The sequence below is a fragment of the Artemia franciscana genome, chromosome 2 (genome assembly GCF_032884065.1).
Source record: "Artemia franciscana chromosome 2, ASM3288406v1, whole genome shotgun sequence".
Classification (NCBI taxonomy): Eukaryota; Metazoa; Arthropoda; class Branchiopoda; order Anostraca; family Artemiidae; genus Artemia; species Artemia franciscana.
The window spans coordinates 20674042-20696573 of NC_088864.1; the positions used below are offsets into that span (position 1 = coordinate 20674042).

The window sequence follows — 22532 nt, forward strand, 5'->3', positions numbered from 1 at the left end:
AAGTTTTTAAGGAATTTAATACCTCAGTAAGACAGCAATCTAGATTGTTAATAATCGAAAGAATTACATTTAGACACAGAAGATAGAAATCTTAATTTTCGAAAGGATTTAATCGAGAACGTGATGATACAAGTCTCTATGTACATTGTTCCAGCACATCTTCTTGGAACAATTTTATTTCTTGAAAGTTCACCTCTTGTTGCCGAAACCTGCAAGGAAATTCAATTCAATTTAGTTAAAAAATAGGCAGCGGACAAGCCAAATTTTCGTTTTAGTCGTCAAAACACAAATAGATGTACAATCCATAGTTAACACTTAAATAAATCCAATCGTCTACTTAAAATCAGTACGCAATAACTGACTAGTCAAAATATAATGTAACTAACGAACTAAAGCTGTAGCTATTCTTACTTACTAGCAGTAACGTTATAAAACTTTACATATGAGGGAACAAAGCTTTTCAAATATCTGTTTCGAGACAAATTGATTGGCTGTATACGAGGTATAGCTTCTGCCACTGTTCTTGCGGGTCTTTCTCCATTTGGTTTGACATCAGGGGGCAGTATGGATCGATGGGATTAATACTGCTCCCTCGAATTCAAGGTAAGAATGATTTCTGAGCAAAAAATTAGTCGAGACATGTGCTGATCGACTCGTTACTTGATGTGAGTCAGTAACCACAAAGTTTAAATAGAAGTGACCCAGAATCATAGATATAAGGGAAATTTCTATCCTCCGGAACAATAGATGTATACGGTGGCAAATAACTAGTAAACCGCTTCAAGAAAGGGGACTTAGCTTTTGAAAGATCACTATCAAAATCGTCATAAAGCGTCAACTTTTCCCAGCAGACCATATTTGGTGGGTAATCTTTGACAGCGATACGCAAGGCATGGTATATTTCTGGGAAGAATTGTCGTGATCTATCGGCATTTAAATACAAATAAGCACCATGTTCCTAAGATCAGCTGCAAAACAAAATTAGTAATAGCAAGAAGCTTGCATTGATGCTTCTTAGGAACTACTGACAAAATATAGCCAGAGGGCTGACCTAAGGTGGATCTAGCCAGGTGATCTGTCGAAAATTCTGACCTTCTCGAGCTATCAGAGTTTAGATAATGCTCAATAATACAAACTGTAATAAATACACCAAAAACTAACTGTAAAATATCTAAATTTTTCTTGCTTCGTCAATATTAAAGCGAAGAACATTATCCCACAAAGAAACCATGGTTATTAAAGCCTTGCTTGCAATTGCGTATCCCTGATGTTCGTTTTTCCAACTCTTTACATCGATTAAATAAAACAAGAGCTAAGAGCTCATATGACACTTGTGACGAGGTTGGAAGAGCCAAGAGCTCATGGCATGAGCTCTAGCAAAATTCTAAGAATCAATAGATTGATTTAAAAGGAAAATCAGAGGCTTATTGTAGGTCTGAATTTAAAATAAGAGCTCTAAGAAGTCCTTCTAAATACCAAAATTCATTAGGATCCAATCACCCACTCGTAAGTTAAAATGCTTCATTTTTTAATTGTTCCTCTCCCTTCAGCCCCCCAGATGGTCGAATTGGGGAAAATGACTTTATAAAGTCAATTTATGCACGTCCCTGACACGCTTACCAATATTTTTCGCCCTAGCACGTCTAGAAGCACCGGACTCGCCAAAGTTCTGGAACCCCCCTAACTCCCCCAAAGAGGGCAAATCCAGTCCGGTCACGTCAATCACGAACCTACGACATTTGATTCTTCTACCCACCATGTTTCATCCCAATCTCTCCACTCTAAGCGTTTTCCAAGATTTCCGGTTTCCTCCTCGAGCTCCTCCCTCCAGCTCCCCTCTCCCAATGTCACCAGGTCTGGTCAGGATTTAAAATAAGAGCTCTGAGACATGAGTTCCTTCTAAATATCAAATTTCATAAAGATCCGGTCACCCGTTCTTAAGTTAAAAATAGCACAATTTTTCTAATTTTTCCGAATGAACAACCCCCCCCCCCCAAATCCCCCAAAGAGAGCGGATTCAGTCCGGTTATGTCAATAACGTATCTAAGACTTGTGCTTTTTCTTCCCACCAAGTTTCATCCCGATCTACCCACTCCAAGCGTTTTCCAACGCTTATGGTTATTAGTCCCCCAACTCCCCTCAAGAGAGCGGATCCGTTCCAATTATGTCAATCATGCATCTAGAACTTGTGCTTATTCTTCCCATCAAGTTTCATCCTGATTTCTCCACTCTAAGCTTTTTCCAAGATTTCCAGTCTCCAAGATATTTGTTTCCCCCGTCCAACCCCTATGTCCCAGGATCTGATTCGAATTGAAATTAGAGCATTTGAGACATAAGATCTTTCTATGCATCAAGTTTCATTAAGATCTGATCATCCATTCGTAAGATAAAGATACCTCAATTTTCATGTTTTTCAAGATTTCCGATCCCCCCCCCCCCGAACTCCCCCCAATGTCACCAGGTCTTGTCAGGATTTGAAATAAGAGCTTTGAAGCACAAGATCCTATTAAATATCCAATTTCGTTAAGATCCGATCACAAGTCGTAAGATAAAAATACCTCATTTTTTTCTAATTTTCCGAATTAACCGTCCCCCAATCCCTCCCAAATAGTCGAATCGGGGAAACGACTATTTCTAATTCAATCTGGTCTGGTCCCTGATACGCCTGCTAAACTTCATCGTCCTAGCTTATCTGGAAGTGCCAAAACTAGCATTACCGGGACCGAAAGAATTTCTGGTCGCTATATGTCACTTGGTAAATACCAAGTGCCATAAAAACTTTTTTTTTTAATTGCAAGTAAGGAGCAACATCAAAACTTAAAACGAACAGAAATTATTCTGTTGTTGAAAGGGGTTGCCCCCTTTTCGACGCCTCGGTCTTTGCACCAAAGTTGACTCTTTCTCACAACTCTACTTTTTAAAACAATAAAAACTTTAGCGTAAAGAGCAAGGCGTTGAGAAGGGGGCAAATCCTTTCATACAGGGAATAATCTCTGTTCGAATTAAGTTTTAATCTTGCTCCTTACTTGCAGTTAAAAACTTTTTTTTATCAAATTTCTGAACGTTTTTGAATTAATGCATCTTTTGTTTTTGGCTCACCGCACATGAATAATTAAAGAACAAATTTGTATATTAATTTTTTTGGCTAAATGGATTTCTCATATTTTTGAACGGACGATTTTGATAAAAAAAAAAGGTGCGGGGGAGGAGGCCTAGCTGTCCTCCAATTTTTGGTTACTTAAAAAGGTAACTAGAGCTTTTTATTTTTTTTTTTATGAACGGTTTTATTAGTAATGAATATACGTAACTTATGAATTAACTTGCGTAACGAACTTCTATATTTGTATATTTTTATTGCGTATATCAGGGGGTACGCCCCCCCCCCGTCAATGCCTCGCTCTTTACAGTAAAGCTTTAATTTTGTCACAATTCTTTAAGAATGACCCCTAAATCACAAAGGCCATAGAATAAATAGTTGAAATTATTAAAAATACTTTTAAACAGTTCGTGGTAACGAACTGTAGTAGGGAGCGACCCGGCTCAATAGTAACCGAAACTCTAAAAAACGAAATTTTAATACCAATAGTTACATCAACAGAATTGCGTTTTAATGCTAATTTTAAATATATAAGTTTCATCAAGTTTAGTTTTACCCATCGAAAGTTACGAGCCAGAGAAAATTTGCCTTATTTTAGAAAATAGGGAGAAACACTTCCTAAAAGTCATAGAATCTTGAAAATAACGCCATCAGATTCAGCGTATCAAAGGACCCTACTGTAGAAGTTTCAAGCTCCTATCTAGTAATGTTGCTCCTTACTTGCAGTTAAAAACTTTTTTTATCCAATTTCTGAACGTTTTTGAATTAATGCATCTTTTGTTTTTGGCTCACCGCACATGAACAAATGTCAAAAAACTACTGGACAGCACACGTCTATCGTATGCATGGAATGGAGGGGAGGGCCCAATCTCAGATCAAAAGCCTTTCTGTCAGAGATCCAAACAAGGTTGGAAGGCCAAAAAATTTTGGTGAACAGTTATATTTTAAATTAGGGATTCCAAAAGAATCCCTGAGGTCTTGGATGCAGGTGCGAGCAAACTGTCTCCCTCTTCCCAGTATTTAGAAAAATAGGTGTCACCCGGAAATGCGGTATACTTGCCCAATTTGCGGTGATCTTGATGGGCTAGACCATTTTCTTTTCAGGCGTCAGGGGCTAAATGAGCTAAGAGGGAGCTTTCTTGGGGTGGGTGGTCGTGAGCCCCTTCTTGGAACTTTGAAATCGACGTCGAAAATAAATATAGTAGCAGTGGCAAATTTTGTCCATAAGGATCTTGTTATTCGAAAGTCGATTGTTACAAAATATAGTTTGTTTGTTGTTATATATGTATGTATGCGGCCTGAAAAATGGCTTTAAATACAGTCATTCATTCTACAAAAGTGTGAAATTTTGTATTTTTTGCCAAAAGACAGATCACGGATGCGTGTTTATTTGTTTGTTTTTTTGTTGTTTTTTTTTCTCCAGGGGTGATCGTACTGACGCAGTGGTCCTAGAATGTTGCGAGAGGGCTCATTCTAATGAAAATTAAAAGTTCTAGTGCCCTTTTTAAGTGACTAAAAAAATTGGAGGGCACCTTGGCCCCCTCCCACGCTCTTTTTTCTCAAAGTCACCAGATCAAAATTTTGAGATATATATTCTGTTCAGCATAGTCGAAAACGTATTAAATATTTCTTTGGGGATGACTTAATCCCCTGCAGTCCCCAAGGGAGGGGCTGCAAGTTACAAACTTTGACCATTGTTTACATATAGTAATGGTTATTATGAAGTGTACAGACGTTTTCAGGGGTAACTTTTTCGCTTTGGGTTGGAGGTGCGTCGAGGAGGGGGATCTTTTCATTGAGGAATTTATCATGAGGGAAGAGAATTTCCATGAAGGGGGCGCAGGATTGTCTAGCAAAATAAAAAAAAACAATGAGAAAATACTTTTTTTTTAACTGGAAGTAATGAGCAGCATTAAAACTTAAAACGAACATAAAATATTACGTATATAAGGGGGTTCGTCTCCTCCACAATACCTTGCTCTTTACGCTAAAGCATTTTTAGTAATTTCAACTGTTTATTCTACGGCCTTTGTGATTCAGGGGTTATTCTTAAGGATTTGGGACAAAATTCAAGCTTTAGTGTAAAGAGCGAGGTATTGACGAGGGGGCAAAACCCCTCATATATATATAATATATATTATATATATATATTAATATATATATATATAAATGTGCTGTCTGGTTATCCGTCCGTCTGTCTGTCACTAAGTATGACGTCAATATATAAAAAAACTAGCTTTAAAAAACTTAAGAGAATTAAAAACTATCTTCTATAAAAAAAATGAAAAAATAAAAAAAAATAAAAAGGAAAAAAAACTAGAAAACTAAAAAGAAAAAAGAAAAAATAAAAGAAAAACTGAAAAACTAAAATAGAGAAAACAATTAAAACAGAAAAAAAAATAAAAGAAAAGAACTAAAAAAAACTAAAATAACTACGACAAAAAGACAAAAACTAAAGAAAAAGAAAAAAGAAAAAAAAACTAAAAAAAGAAAAATTTAAAAACCTAAATTAGGTAAGACTAAAAAAAAAGGAAAAAAAAGAAAAAAACTAAAAAAAAAGAAAAAAAACTAAAAAAGAACAAAAAGAAACTAAAAAAAAGAAAAAACTAAAAAAGAAAAACTAAAAATAAAAAACTAAAATAAGACGTCAAAAAAATAAAAAAAATTAAAATAAAAAAAGGAAAAGAAAACTATAATAAAAAATAAAAATCTATAAGTGACGTCATGTTCGCAACGCAAAACCAGGCTTGCGGCTCAAAGAGAAAGGGCCAGATTAGGAATGTCCAATTTACGTCATCAATTCGATCCAAAAATGACATAGAGTTGCGGGGACCCCGAACACAAGGGACCATTTTGCCCAAAAAACATATAACAATGGTTTCAGGGCAGACGCAACCCTCCAGAGCGCAGGAGGAAGGGTTGTAGGTTATGCCCCGGGCATATAAAATTTTATGGAACGGATGGTCGTATAAACTTAGGATCAAATGGGATTCATTCGATCGGAAGTTGGAAGAAATAGCACCCTTTTTAAAATTCAAAAGTCAATGGAGGGCAAACAACCCCTTCCCACAATCCTATCATTCCCTCAAACACATCCAATCAAAATTTTAAGAGAACTATTTGTTCAGCATTATTGAAAGTCCTGTAATCATGTCTTTGGAGATCTCACCCTCCCCAGAGTCTTCGGGTTAAGGCCTGAAAGTTGGGCAATTCGTTCATTGCTTACAAGTAGTATATGTTATTGATCTTTAATCTAGGGTGACCTGACTCCCTTCATCCCATTGGAGAAGATCTGTAGATTGATCATATTGTCACTTTTTTAAAATAAAATATATCTAACGCTATCTAAAATCTTGTGTGTTTGTTGTGAGGAGGTGTAAATGGTCAGAAATCATATTGCCTACACCTAGTGGTTGGTATTAGATATTCCGTGATTATAACACAAATGTCATAAGCATCCCTAGAGTTGTGGGGACCCACTTTTATCAAATGTTTCATTTTGATTCGACTTTTTTACTAATATTTGAGTTGAAAGGGGGCGTAATAGATTTTTATGGGTCTTCAGGAATCCCATAAAGTAATCTAGATAACACTTTTGTCCACTCCTTGATACACGATAAAATAATTACGAATTAAAATTTCTATGGTATGAAAAATGATATCCAATGACAGGAAGTTATTAGACTAAGGCTGTTATTATTTCGTAAGATGATTAGGGGGAGTGGTCTTGTAGAAGTTTTTGCGGCTGAAATATACTGCGGAGGGAATTTTTCCATGTATAGCATTTTCGACGGTCAATTTTCAGGGTAAATGCACCTAATACCAAAATTGAAACTTCTGTTAGTCTTCTAAAGAGTCAAATGTACAAAAAAACTCAAAAACTAATATGGTGATTATTATTGCAAAAACAACTTTTTTTAATAATCAAAAGTTCGTTGTCAATTTAAATTTTAATTCTGAAGTTATAGTTTATTAAATGTAAATTTTTATTTTATTTTTCTCCTTTTTTCTTACAAAAATGAACTGAATCGAATAGAAATTAAAAAAAACAACTAATTTTTCTTAAAAAAAGAGCGAAACCTATCATGAATTTATAGTTTACAAAAAAAAAAATCACACTCAACCTAAACTCGAAACAAAAAGAAATTACTAGGAAAATTAACGAGGAAGTCGTCTTTGTTGTTACCCAATTATAATTTTAAAAGAACAGATATTGAAGTTGAAAGAAACAGGTATTAGACTTAATAAGAAATGAAACCAATAATAAACTTAGAAAGTACGAAAAATAAAATTAATGTTCCGCTCAAACTCAAAACGAATAGAAACTACTAAATATATGAAGCGGTAAATTTTCCCCTTTGCACACCAATTATAACGCGATTGTCATTCGCGCTTTAATATATGTTTTAAGCGATTTCAAAGCAACAGTGAAATAAAAAAAATGGATTTTGTCAGAAATAAAACTCATGGCTGCATCCTGAGTGAAGGGTTTACCTGGCTTCAGCTAACTACCCCCCAATCGACTAGAGGTTAAATTTCTGGTTAAAAATACTACAAAATGCAACTGAACTAATTTTGATACATTTTACAGGTTTTTCTGTAACCACCCTCGAACAAAACATCCAAAACAAAGCATCCAGAGTGAAGGGTGTTACCGGGCTTCACCCCCCCCCCACCCCTCGCTCAAAGGTTCAATTCTACTCGTAAACAACGCTATAAAAATGCAAATAAATAAATTTTGATGCTTTTTTTGTTAACACCTCCCTCATAAAATCGCATCCCCCCCCCATCGAAAATAATTCTATATATATCCATATAAAAACTAAAATGTTAAAAATACATAGGCTATTGTTTTCAATGAAATACATTTTAGAGTTTGTAAAACGAAAGAACAGCAAAAGAAAGCACCCTTTTTTTTATTTATAATTGATTAGTCCCTGTAAAACGGGACTACAGGGACTAATTTTTTCCGTAAAACGGAAAAAAGCGAAAGGAAGCACCTGTTTTTGCAAAAACAGAAAGGTCCCGGGACATCATTTTTCTTTGTTGTGTTGTTGTTAATGTTATAACAGATCAAAACTAGATTAGCTTTTGAATTACTTTTTAATTAGAATACAATAAGTAAAACCTAAAATTCCAATATTTTTATTTAAAATTCCAAAAATTCGATATCACTCCAAAGGAAATTTTCAAGTAAAAAAAAAAAAAATTGTCTAAATTCTTCTTTTAGTTTTATTTCATTTAAACATACAGAGCAATGGTGCCTCAATTCCCTTTAGAAAATGAATAGGTTTACTTTTGAAGAAATCTATTTTATCCTTTGAAGTGAAGTTTAGCATTAACGAATATATTTGGGTCTTTTATTTATTTCAAAGAAATATATTTGGCATGAAGAAATATGAATGGAACTTAATCAAACAGTTCGTGGTAACGAACTGTAGTAAGGAGCGACCCGGCTCAATAGTAACCAAAACTCTAAAAAATTGAATTTTGATATCAATAGCTACATCAAAAGAATCGCATTTTAATGCTGATTTTAAATATATAAGTTTCATCAAGTTTAGTCTTACCGATCAAAAGTTACGAGCCTGAGAAAATTTGCCTTATTTAGGAAAATAGGGGGAAAACCCCCTAAAAGTCGTAGGATCTTAACAAAAATGACACCATCAGATTCAGCGTATCAGAGAACCCTACTGTAGAAGTTTCAAGCTCCTATCTACAAAAATGTGGAATTTTGTATTTTTTGCCAGAAGACAAATCACGGGTGCGTGTTTATTTGTTTGTTTTTTTTTGTTTTTTTTTTCCCAGGGGTCATCGTATCGACCAAGTGGTCCTATAATGTCGCAAGAGGAATCATTCTAACGGAAATGAAAAGTTCTAGTGCCCTTTTTTAAGTGACCAAAAAAATTGGAGGGCATCTAGGCCCCCTCCCGTGCTCATTTTTTTCCCAAAGTCAACGGATCAAAATTTTGAGATAGCCATTTTGTTCAGCATAGTCGAAAACCATAATAAATATGTCTTTGGGGATGACTCACTCCCCCACAATCCCTGGGGGAGGGGCTGCAAGTTAAAAACTTTGACCATTGTTTACATATAGTAATGGTTATTGGGTAGTTGTACAGACGTTTTCAGGGGAATTTTATTTTGTTTGGGGGTGGGGCTGAGGAGAGGGGGCTATGTTGGAGGATCTTTCTTTGGAGGAATCTGTCATGGGGGAAGAAAAATTCAATGACAAGGGCGCAGGATTCTCTAGCATTACTATAAGAAAACAATGAAAAATAAACATGAAAACGTTTTTTCAAATGAAAGGAAGAAGTAGCATTGAAACTTAAAACGAACAGAGATTATTACGCATATGAGGGGTTCTAAAAATACTTTAGCATAAAGAGCGAGGTATTTAGGAGGAGATAAATACCTTGCTCTTTATGCTAAAGTATTTTTAGTAATTTCAACTATTTATTCTACGGCCTTTCTGATTCAGGGGTCATTCTTAAAGAATTGGGACAAAACTTACGATTTAGTGTAAAGAGCGAGGTATTAACGAGGGTACAAACCCCCTCGTATACATAATAAAAATATAAGGTTATGAAAGTTTGTTACGTAAGTTAATTCTTAAGTTACGTATATTTTTTACTAATAAAAACGTTCGTTAAAAATTAAAAGTTCTAGTTGCCTTTTTAAGTAACCGAAACATTGGAGGGCAACTAGGCCTCCTTCTCCACCCCTTATTTCTCAAAATCGTCTGATCAAAACTAAGAGAAAGCCATTTAGCCAAAAAAAGAATTAATATACAAATTTCATTTTAATAATTTATGTGCGGAGAGCCAAAACCAAACATGCATTAATTCAAAAACGTTCAGAAATTAAATAAAAAAAAACCAATTTTTTTAGCTGAAAGTAAGGAGCGACATTAAAACTTAAAACGAACAGAAATTACTCCGTATATGAAATGAGTTGTCCCCTCCGCAATCCCTCGCTCTTTACGCTAAAGTTTGACTCTGCCACAATTCTACTTTTTAAAACAATTTAAAGCTTTAGCGTAAAGAGCGAGGGATTGCGGAGGGGACAACTCATTTCATATACGGAGTAATTTCTGTTCGTTTTAAGTTTTAATGTCGCTCCTTACTTTCAGCTAAAAAAATTAGTTTTTTTTATTTAATGTCTCCCTAAGGCCAGAACATGATTTGAAGTTTACTGAAAACCCTAAATGTGTTCACTCTTAGAACTTTAATAAATATAATATTATTTGCATTTAAGGAATAAATATAAGCATATATACATTAAACTGACAATACACATTCATCTGCAGTTTTTCAGCAATGTGAAAATTATGTTCTTGCCTTGGGAAGGCATAAGGGGTTTTGAGCCCTACTCATGTTAATTTCTGCTCGCTTTGAGTTTGACTAGGTTATTTATTGTAATTTGTGTTTGTTTTGAGTTTCATTTATTTTTCGATGCTGATTTATGGCAGTTTTACGCTTGGTAGATCATTTGATTCTATTTTTTCTCATTTTTGGTTTAATGGAGTTCGAAACAAGAAAAACTTGTTTCGTCGAAAACTTTTTTTTTAGTTAATTTCTGTTTGATTCATACTGACATAGTCTTTTTCAGGAAAAAGAAAATATTAGTTTAAATATTTTCGGTTTTTCTTCAGGAATATATAGTTTGGCCTGCTATTTTTGTGCTGGACAGCACCCTTTTACAAATCCAGACACAAATTGTAGTGTTTAATTTAGCTTTAAGCCTCTTCTAGTTGAACTGAAAAATAGAACTTAATGCCATTCGTGAAAAATCCTATCTATGCTCTTTGACATCTTTAGCATTAGTAGCAGTATGCTACTAATGTGCCAATGTATTATGGCTACATATATAGCAGTATATATATATATATATATATATATATATATATATATATATATATATATATATATATATATATATATATATATATATTTATATATATTAGGAAAATTGTAAGATTACAACTTAGAATTGTAACCTACCCTAACCGAACCTTTTGTCTTTTGGTTTTGTCTTTGTGGCTATGAAACCGGATTTTCTTACACAATGTACCTGCATTGTAGTTTGTTTCACGAAATAACGTAACTTCACTTATTGAGTGTGTTCAGAACAAGTACCCATTTTTTTTCAACTGAGAGTATTAAGCAGCATTCAAACTAAAAACGAACCGAGATTATCGAAGTTAGAACAATAGCATACAATGTGGCACAATGGCACGATGAGGGCAAAAGGTATTTTTTTTCTTTTAGACCAGAGCACTTTGTATAGAAGAAATCGTCGTAGAAACTTCAGAATTGGCTCATTTGTTGGAGATTGAAAGGGCTAGTGCCCATTTTAGCAGTCGAAAGCGATAAAAGGGCAAACTGTCCTTCCCCTCGTCATTTTTCCAAACACATCCAAGCAAAATTTTGAGATAGATTTTGTTCAAGTGGTTGAAAGACCCGGAAATTATGTCTTCGAGGATGAGATCCCCTCCCCTAAGGACCTAAGGACAATAGTTGTAAGTTATGTCCTGGCAGAATATAAGGTTGTTAACTTCAAAGGGGGCCCATTAGACTGGCAATAAGAAGTTCTTGTACCTTTCATTAGAGTTAAAGTAATCGGAGGGCAACTACATCAACTCTTTTTTTGGTATTAAAGCAAGACCTTTCGTGAAGGAGTTGTCGTAGAAACTTTGAAAGAGGCTCATTCGATAACAAACTACAACACCTAGTGATCTTTTTAATTATCAAAAGTGATTGAAGGGCAACTAGCCCCCCACCTCTACGCTCATCATTTTCCCTAACACATCTAAAAAACATTTTGGAACGGCCATTTTTTCAAGAGTAGTTTGAAGGTCCAATAACAATGTATTTGAAAATGATAACGCCCTCCCACAGCCCTCACGGCAAGGGTTGTAAGTAATGCCTCAGGGTATATAAGGTTTAATGGAAAGGGTGATCTTGGGAGGTGACTCATTGGATTGAAAACCAGAAGTTCTAGTGCCCAATTTAAGAGTCAAAGTGATCAGAGGGTAACCACCCCTCCCCCTTTCAGTATATTTTTCCAAATCCATCCAATGGGAACTTTGAGATAGCAATTTATTCAAAAATTGTCTAAATATGACATAACAAGACTTTTGGGGTTGAAAAAAAAAAAAACAGAGTCTAGGAGTAAGGGTTGTAAGTTACGCCCCGGGATATATAAGTTTTTTATGGAAGGGTTGGTTGTGAGAACTTTAGAGGAGGTTCATTTGATCGGAAATTTAAGGTTCTAGTTTCTTTCAAAGAGTCCAACTTGATGGGAGCAACTAGTCCCCCCCCCCTGACACCCTCTTTTCCCTAAACGCATTTCATCAAAACTGTGAGATAGCCATTTTATTTGCAACAGTTCAAACAGCATATAACAATGCCTTTAGGGTGGTTACAACCCTCCAGAGCCTAGGGGCAAGGGTTGTAAGTTATGCCCTAGGCATATAAGGTTTTAATTTGAAATGGTTGTTCGTATGAACTTCGGATCGGATTGGCTCATTCAATTGGAATTTGGAAGATCTAGTGCTCTTTTTAAAATTCAAAAGTAAATGGAGGGTAACCAGCCCCTCTTCACAAGCCTATCATTCCCTAAAACACACTCAATCAGAATTTTAAGGGAACTATTTTATTTAGCATTATTCAAACCCGCTATGTCTCCCTAAGGCCAGAACATGATTTGAAGTTTACTGAAAACCCTAAATGTGTTCACTCTTAGAACTTTAATAAATATAATATTATTTACATTTAAGGAATAAATATAAGCATATATACATTAAACTGACAATACACATTCATCTGCAGTTTTTCAGCAATGTGAAAATTATGTTCTTGCCTTGGGAAGGCATAAGGGGTTTTGAGCCCTACTCATGTTAATTTCTGCTCGCTTTGAGTTTGACTAGGTTATTTATTGTAATTTGTGTTTGTTTTGAGTTTCATTTATTTTTCGATGCTGATTTATGGCAGTTTTACGCTTGGTAGATCATTTGATTCTATTTTTTCTCATTTTTGGTTTAATGGAGTTCGAAACAAGAAAAACTTGTTTCGTCGAAAACTTTTTTTTTTAGTTAATTTCTGTTTGATTCATACTGACATAGTCTTTTTCAGGAAAAAGAAAATATTAGTTTAAATATTTTCGGTTTTTCTTCAGGAATATATAGTTTGGCCTGCTATTTTTGTGCTGGAGAGCACCCTTTTACATATCCAGACACAAATTGTTGTGTTTAATTTAGCTTTAAGCCTCTTCTAGTTGAACTGAAAAATAGAACTTAATGCCATTCGTGAAAAATCCTATCTATGCTCTTTGACATCTTTAGCATTAGTAGCAGTATGCTACTAATGTGCCAATGTATTATGGCTACATTAGTAGCAGTATAATACCCCTCCTCGATACTTTGCGCTTTACACTACAGTTTGACTGTTTGTCCCGTTCTTTTTAGTTTTTTTTATCTTCAGAATGACTCTTAAATACAAGGGTCGTTTAATAAAAATAAGAATATTTTTTTAAAGTGCTAAAAAATAGTTTTGCAAGGGGAGCAAGGTGTTTGGGGAGGGGATTAGCCCCTTCACATGCGGACTGGCTTCTGTCCGTTTTGGGTTTTGATCCTTACCTTCGGTTAATTTTTTGTTACTTAATGAGTGACAAGAATTGACTCTCTTTAAAGATTCTATTTACATTAATTTCATTATGAATTTCAATCTGATTCAACAAAAAAGAGAACGCCATTACCGACTTACTGTGAAATCAAGATTACATGGACTAGAGCATGTCTGTGAATAGGGAAAGTATAAAATACGTAATCTGACCAGTATAAGAAAAAACTGATGACGTAATTTCTCCTTGCAATTTTTAAAAGAGGAAAAATTATAAGTTTTGACTATACCAATCAGATTCCTTGCGCCACAAGGGATTGAACCGGAGAACTTCTCAACACGAAGACTCGGCCCGTTCCACTACGCTGGCACAAGGTGAATAATTATTTCATTTCAAGAGTTTATGATGTACACTGGTTGTAAGTAAAGTGTAAATAGGTATGGTCTTGCTCTTGTATTTAGTGGCGTCATCAGGCATCCTTTATTTACTTGTCGCCTCTGTACCACATTAAATAAAAAAAACAAGTTTTTTTTAACTGAAAGTAAGAAGCGACATTAAAACTTTAAACGCATAGAAATTACTTCGTATATGAAAGAGGCTGCTTCCTCATCAACACCCCGCTCTTTACGCTAAAGTTTGACTCTTTCTCTCAATTCTTCTTTTTAAAACAGTAAAAAACTTTAGCGTAAAGAGCGGGGCGTTGATGAGGAAGCAGCCTCTTTCATATACGAAGTAATTTCTGTGCGTTTAAAGTTTTAATGTCGCTCCTTACTTTCAGTTAAAAAAACTTGTTTTTTTTATTTATTGCATATCAGCCTGATGGGATTAGACTGATATTACAAAAACGTAATCGTAATCATTTTGAGAGCTTTCGCTATTCTATTGATTTTCAATGTTATGATAATAAAAGAGAAATTGCTTAAAATATATATTGTTTTCCGTAAAGCGCTGTAAGTTTACTTTTTAGAGATTTCAACCATAGCGATTACAACTGTCAAACAGGTCGTGGTAACGAACTGTATTAGGGAGTGACCCGGCTCAATAGTAATCGAAACTCAAAAAATGGAATTTTGATACCAATAGTTACATCAAAAGAATTGCATTTTTATGCTGATTTTAAATATATAAGTTTGATCAAGTTAGGTTTACCCATCACAAGTTACGAGCCTGAGAAAATTTGCCTTACTTTAGAAAATAGCAGAAAACACCCCCTAAAAGTCAAAGAATCTTAATGAAAATCACACTATCAGATTGAGCGTATCAGAGAACCCTACTGCAGAGGTTGCAAGCTCCCATCTTCAAAAATGTGGAATTTTGTATTTTTTGCCCGAAGAAAGATCACGGATGCCTTTTTTTCTCATGGGTAATTGCATCAAACCAATGGTCTCGGAATATTGGAAGATGGCTCACTCGAACGGTAATTAATGATTTTAGCGCTCTCTTTAAGTAATCAAAAAAGTTGAAGGGCATTTAGGCCCCCTCCAAGGCTTATTTTTTCAAAAGTCAACGGATTGAAATTTTGAGATAGCCATTTTGTTCAGCATAGTCGAAAAATTAATAATTATATCTGTCGCGACTACATAATCCATTACAGTCCACGGGGGAGGGGCTGCAAGTTACAAACTTTGGCCATTGTTTACATAAAGTAATGGCTATTGGGAAGTGCAGAGATGTTTTCTGTGGGATTTTTTGCATTGAGGGGAGTTGGGGCAGGTCAGGGGAGGGCGTTACGTGGGAGAATCTTTCAACGGAGGAATTCATCACGAGGGAAGAGAATTTCCAAGAAGGGGCCCTAGGATTTTCTAGTGTTATTTAAAAAAAAACAATGAGAGAAGAAACGAATTTTTTCAGCTGGAAGTAAGGAGCCGCATTAAAACCTAAAACGAATAGAAATTATTACGTTTACAAGGTGGTTCGTCTACTCAACAATACCTCACACTTTACACAATTAAATAAAAAAAGGTTTTTATTTAACTGCAAGTAAGGAGCGACATTAAAACTTAAAACAAACAGAAATTATTCCGTATATGAAAAGGGTTGTCCCGTCCTCAGTGAATCTCTATTTACGCTTAAGTTTTAATCTTTCTCACAACTCTACTTTTTAAAACAATAAAATTTATTGCAACGAGCGAGGCGTTGAGGAGGGGACAGCCCCTTTCATATACGGAATAATTTTGTTCGTTTTAAATTTTAATGTCGCTCCTTACTTGCAACATGAATAATTAAAACGAAATTTGCATATTAATTTTTTGCTTAATGGCTTTCTCATAGTTTTGACTAGACGATTTTGACAGAAAAAATAAATGGGGTTAGAAAGGAGGCCTAGTTGCCCTCCAATTTTTAGTTACTTAAAATTGCAACTAGATTTGTTTTTTTTTTACGAACATTTTTGTTAGTAATAAGCATACGTACCTTACAAATTAACTGACTTAGGTGCATTTTTATTGTGTACTAGCTGGGATACGGTGGCTTCGCCGCCGGGCCCCAGCATGGCACGCGGCAGGCTTCTATTTATGGATTTTAAAAGAGTACTATTTCTTACAACTTCTAATCGAATGAATCACATTCGATCCTAAGTTTATACGATCATCCGTTCCATAAAAATTTTATGTGCCCGGGGCATAACTTACAACCCTTCCTACTGCTCTCTGGAGGGTTGTGTCTACCCTGAAACCATTGTTATATGTTTTTTGGGCAAAATGGTTGTCTCGCAATTTTGATCGGGTATGTTTGGAGAAAAGAGGGTGTCAGGAGGGGCTAGTTGCTTTCCATCAATTTTAATTCTGAAAAGGGAACTAGAACTATGAATTTCCAATCAAATGAGTTTCCTCTAAAGTTCACACAACCACCCCCTTCGATAAAAATCTTACATGCCCCCGGGGAGACAACTCTTGCCCCCAGATTTTGGAGTTTATGGCAACGCCAAAGGCATTATTATGTTATCTTTGGACTGCTTTTGAACAAATGACTTTGTCAAAATTTCCATTGGATGTATTTCGGCAAAATTTGCTGTAAGGGCAAAGTAGACCGATCATTTTGACTCTTATGAAGGGCAATATAATTTTTGATTTCCATTCCAATGAGCACCCTCTGAAGTTTATAGCGAGGTTCATCCTCAAAGGAATAATTTATGGACCTTTTAACTACGCTGGACATAATGATTAGCTCAAAATTTTGATTGGATGTCTGTGGGGGAATGAAGGGCGTGGGAGGAGGGCTGGTTGTCCTCCAATCACTTTGACCGTTAAAAAGAGCACTAGCTCTTTCAATTTGCAATCGAATGAGCCTTTTCCGAAGTTTTTATGTCAACTGTTTCTATACGAAGTGCCCTGGTCTAAAATCATTTTATTTGTTTATTTATGGTGGTTTGTGGTAGCTTAACGCTTGTAAAACTATTTGACTTTATTTCTGATCATTTTTGGCTTCATGGAGTTCTTTAGTTTTTTGGAAAAATTTGATTTGTGAAAAAGTTTAGACAGCGCAATAGCGCTGTCTAAGTAAAGTGCGATCTGGGAGCAAAATATTATTTATTCTTGTTTTTTTTTAGACCAGGGCATCTCGCATAGAAAGAGTTGTCGTTGAAACTTCGAAAAGGGATCATTCAATTGGAAAATTGAAGGAGCTAGTGTCCTTTTTAAGAATCAAAATGATAGGAGGGTGGTAACTCCTCCCCCAGCCTTTCATTCCCTCAAATACATCCAATAAAAATTTTGAGATAACCATTTCGTTCAGTGTGGTTGAGTGGTCCAATAGCGTAGTTCAAGATAGTAACCCCACAGCCCCCAGGATAAGGTTTTTAAGCTATTCCCCGGAGGCATATTTGGTTTAAATGGAAAGGGTGGCCATGTAAAATTTGTTTAGGGCTCATTGGATTGGAAATAAGAAATTATTGTGCCCTTCTTAAGAGTCAAAATGATCGGTGGGCAACTTGCCCCCACCCCCTCCTCCAGGTCTATTTTTCCCAAATGTATTTTATGGAAATTTTGAGGTAGCCATTTGTTCAAAAGGAGTACATAGATCAAATAATAAGGCCTTTGGGATTGACACAAACCCCAGAGCCTAGGAGCCAGTGTTGTAAGCTATGCCCCAGGGGCGTATAAACTTTTTATAAATGGATGGTTGTGTAAACTTTAGGGGAAGCTAATTTTACTAGAAAAGTATAGTTCTAGCTACATTTTAAGAGTCAAAATTTATGCAGGGCAACTAGCCCCCACAAATGAATATACTCAGTTATTCCTGAGCTACTCCCTTTTGACAATTCTTGTAGAGATAACGTCTTTTTATTTAGTCAACACTCCCCTCAGCATTCTCTGAAAGACTCACCTGAATGCCCTTCATCTTTTTGAAAATCAAAGCTCAAACCAGCATACCTTTTTCAATAACCTGTACTATATGTAAACAATGAACGAATTGCCTAACTTACAGCCCTTACCCTGAGGGCTCTGGGAAGGTTGACATCCCCTAAGACATAATTAATGGACCTTTCGAGAAAATTAACAAAATAAGCCTCTTAAAATTTTGATCGGATGTGTTTTGGGGAATTATAGGCTTGGGAGGGGGGTTACCCTCCATTCAATTTTGACCCTTACAAAGGGTACTAAAACTTCCGACTTTCAATCAAATGAGCTTCATCTGACCCAAAGTTTATGCGACCGACCGTTCCATAAGAGCATTATATGCCTGGGGCATAACCCATAACCCTTGTCCCTGGGTTCTTGGGGTCTGTGGCCATCATATAGACATTTTTATATTATTTTTAGACTATAAACAACAAAATGGCTATCGCACAATATCAATTGAGTGCGTTTCGGGAAAAAAGGATGTAAGGGAGTGGGGACTAGTTGCCCTCGATTACTTTTGACTCTTAAAAGAAAACTAGAACTATACGTTTCCAATCAAATGAGCCTTTTCTAAAGTTAACACTACCGCCCATTCCGTAAATACCTTATATGCCCCCGGGGCTTAACTTACAACGCTTAACCTCGGACGCTGGGATATTCCGTTAACCCAAATGGTTGTCTCAAAGTTTATATCGGATGCATACGTGGGGGGGGGGCTACCCTTTGATCAATTTGAATATCGAAAAGGGCACTCGAACTTATGATTTTCGATCCAATGAGCCTCTTCCAAAGTCTATACGACCACCCTTTCCATAATAATTTTGTATGCTCTTGGTGAATGGACTTACAAACCCTTGCGCTGAGGGCTGTGGGGGGGGGTCATCCTCAAAGACATAATATCCAGACCTTTCAACTACACTGAACAAAATAGCTCTCTCAAAATTTGGTTGGATGTATTTGAGAAAATGTTGACCATGCGCTGGGAGGGGGCGCCTGTTGCCTCCCAATCACTTTTGATTATTAAAAAGGGCACTAGCCCCTTCAATTTCCAATCAAATGGACCCTTTTCAAAGTTTCTACGACGACAAATGGCCATCTCAAATTTTCTAAAGAATGCAATCGGGGAAAATGAGAAGTAGGGAACGCGGCTTATGACTACCCTCCGATCACTTTGACTCTTAAAAAGGGCACTAGAGCTTCTGATTTCTGATCCAATTTGCCTTATCCGAGTCTCTAAGACTACATTTTCCATAAAAGCATTAAACGCCCTCAGGGTATAACTTACAACCGTTACGCTAAGGGCTGTGAAGGGGGGGGGTTGTGATCGTCAAACACATAATTTCCATACTTATCAACTACGTTGGACATAATGGTTACCCCAAAATTTCTATTGAATGTACTTTGGGAAATGATGGGCCTGGAGGAGGGGGGCTTGTTAACCTCCAATCCCTTTCGACAATTAAAAAGGGCTCTAGAAGGAACTAAAAATGGAATATTAAAAGGAACTAAAAATGTTTAATCAAAAGAAACTGTATACACCTGATCTTTTAAATTATTTTCAGTTTTTCGAGAATTACTTATGGGATTGACTTTACGGGGTGGAGTGTTGGAGGGTAGAACGGTCAAGTAAACTTTAAATTTGACTTGTGGACGCGGACGAAATTCAAGCGACAGTGTTTGTTCCCAGGTCATTTAAATAGCATGTCAGCAATATGTCTAGTATGGGTCACAGGACAAAGTTGAAACTTTCAGGAAGTATTAGAGAGAGGATGGGGAAAACGATGAAAATCAAATTTAGTGTTTGGAAGGGAAGAGGACAATATTCTGTTTGTCTCCGTTGAAGCTAAAAAGACATTTTGCACTATAAATTTCTAAGGAACCTATTATTTAGACACGTTTAAGCACTAACGCAAGTCAAAAGACACTTAGTACTATAAGGGTGTCAAAATGGCGTATCTGCAACATCTTAGGAGCCGTTTCGGGTATTCTCAAAGAATTTACAGGGAGAAAGAGACAAGCCATTATAATTAAAAGTTAGCGTAGAGCTAAACCAAAAGACTCTGTGTACATTTAAGTTAATATTTATTTCTTTATACCCATTATTCAAATGATGTAACAAGATGGAGTAAAGATAAAAAAGCATGGTATGGAAACCAATGCATGCACTTACTATTATCATAAGAACAATATACAGATATTAAAATAAAACACGAGCAGGAAAAAAACTCAAATATTTGTAGTCCAAATATTGTCATGACAAAACAAGCAAAACACTAATCCTATTTTTTTTTCCTTTTTTCCTGGCTGCTCCATATAGAGTAGTTGGTCTCACAAAATTGAAAGGGCATTCATTCGATTAAAAACTAATGGACCTAGTGTGCTTTTTGAAACTCATAAGTAAAAAGAGGGCATTCAACCCTCTTTCCGTGCCCTTTTTGCCTTCTGTTTTAGGGTCAACATCTTGGGATAGTGATTTTGCTTCAAAAAGGTGAAAGACTCGTTAAATTTGCTTGTAAAGATGACATGGTCCTCAAAACCCAGGAACAAGGACTGTAAATAATACAAATCGGTGATTGTTTACAGGCCCGTTTTATAGTGGGTGAAAAGGAGCAGGGGTTTCTTTGTTTTGGGTTTATGATTGACTCAAAACATGTAAACATCCACTTTCTAGGCCAAGCAGGCCACCTGTTTCTAATCGTAGGTAACGATGTAAGGTCACCTAAAAAAAAACTGAAGCTCCTAGCCCTATCAGTTTTAAATAATGCACACAAGTCTTGGCTTTGGGGGTTTGCCACCCCTCAAAAAACAATAGAAACGGGCTGAAATAAAAAAAAAAGATCAAGGAAACTTGAAGTTCCCTGGATAGAGGGGAATATAGTGCCTCGGGCAAACTTAAATGGCAAATTCGTTTCTCAGAAAAATTGGCTATTTTTACAGATCAGCTTGAATCTTATACCTGTCCTTCTATAATATATTACGGGTAATTATTTGGTTAAAATAGTAATAATAATAATAAAACTAACTTCCTATTTATGTAATTGCGATAAACAAGCACTTGAACAAGGTCATACATCCTTACCCATCTATCCAATCACCCAGCACAAAAATTATAACCAATCCATTAGCCAAGTAATCATGTTTTAAATTATGTAAAGTTATCATTGATAAATGTAAGTTGCTGTTTAACCGTCAAGAAGAATATACTACTGCTACTATTAATGAATAATTGCAGGATCCAGCTACCTAAGGATAACATAGGTGCGCGCACTCCCCCTCCGTCCTACTCTATCCAATGGCTCCCTCTTAACACCCATTCAAGAATTTCAATTTTCCTTTAAATCTTTCCTTGTGACTTCTTCCATCCTATATGGGGACGAACGTTTCTTTGTTTGGCCCTAAATGGCTCGTCGACAGGGACGATCTTCGGCCGTTTGTAATCCTGCATCCACAAAACGTGATCTAGGTATCTCAACCTTTTTCTAATTATAGCCCTAGAAAGCCGAATTAAGCCCTATTTTTCGTGCATCCGACTGTTTCGAATACCGTCAGTCAGACGTGCACCTAAAACAATCTGTTTAAAATTTCTCTGGAAAAAATATAGCAAATCCTCCTCTGTCTTTCGGAGCGTCCGCATTCCAGAGCCATTCTAGACTTCTAGACAATACCTTAATCACAATCATAACAGTAGATTTCTATATGCAAATCTTAATTCGCAAATATATCTTACTGTTCTTCCACACATTTTTGTAACTGTGAAAGAGCACCCTGGGCCTTCACTATTGTTTTTTTTCAATATCGCAACTACACCATCATCCTTATTGATAATACTACTTGGGTAAATGAAGCTATCCACTTGATCAATCTTTTTGTTACTAACATCATTTCATTACTTTCTCTTATTCCCAATCGGAGTGACTTAGCTTTCTTAACATTAATTGTCAAAACTATTTTTGCACTCTTAACTCTCGAAACGTCTAAGAATTCGTTTGTTTTTTTAAGATTTTCATCGCTCAAATCATCAGGAAAATCTAAGACTATCAGAGTTCTGCTTCCCCATTTGATTCCGTGCTATCTTATTACCTTTGCTGTGCTCCATAGGACAAAGTCCATCATAATGATTCGTATGAATGGGGATACAACCTAGCCCTGCTTAACTCCTTATTCAATACGAAATCAAATACTATATCCTTAACCACAACAATGTTATTCTCGTACACAGCCCTAATCACAGTAATATATTTATCTTGTGTACCTTGCAAGGATAGAACCTATGCCAAAGATCTTCTATCGGCCTAATCAAGTACGTACTCATAATTTCTAAAACAGAGGAAAGGGGGGTCGGATAACTTAAGCATTTTCTTAATTATTAATCTAAAGTGAAAGTTTGCCCGACCCATCCTCTCTCCTTCCTAAAGCCAGACTTTTCTTCTCCTAAAACTACAATTAAGATAAATGAATGCAAATAAGTAATA

At 35.9% G+C, this 22532-nt stretch overlaps 1 long non-coding RNA gene across 1 annotated transcript; it reads right to left on the minus strand.

Moving 5' to 3' along the window:
• LOC136038577 (uncharacterized) lies at positions 1-22313 on the minus strand. Its single transcript, XR_010620250.1, has 2 exons — positions 22141-22313; positions 1-209 (listed from the first exon to the last, which is right to left on the minus strand). It is a non-coding gene; the product is annotated as an uncharacterized LOC136038577 (long non-coding RNA).
• Between the last annotated feature and the right edge of the window lie 219 nt (positions 22314-22532).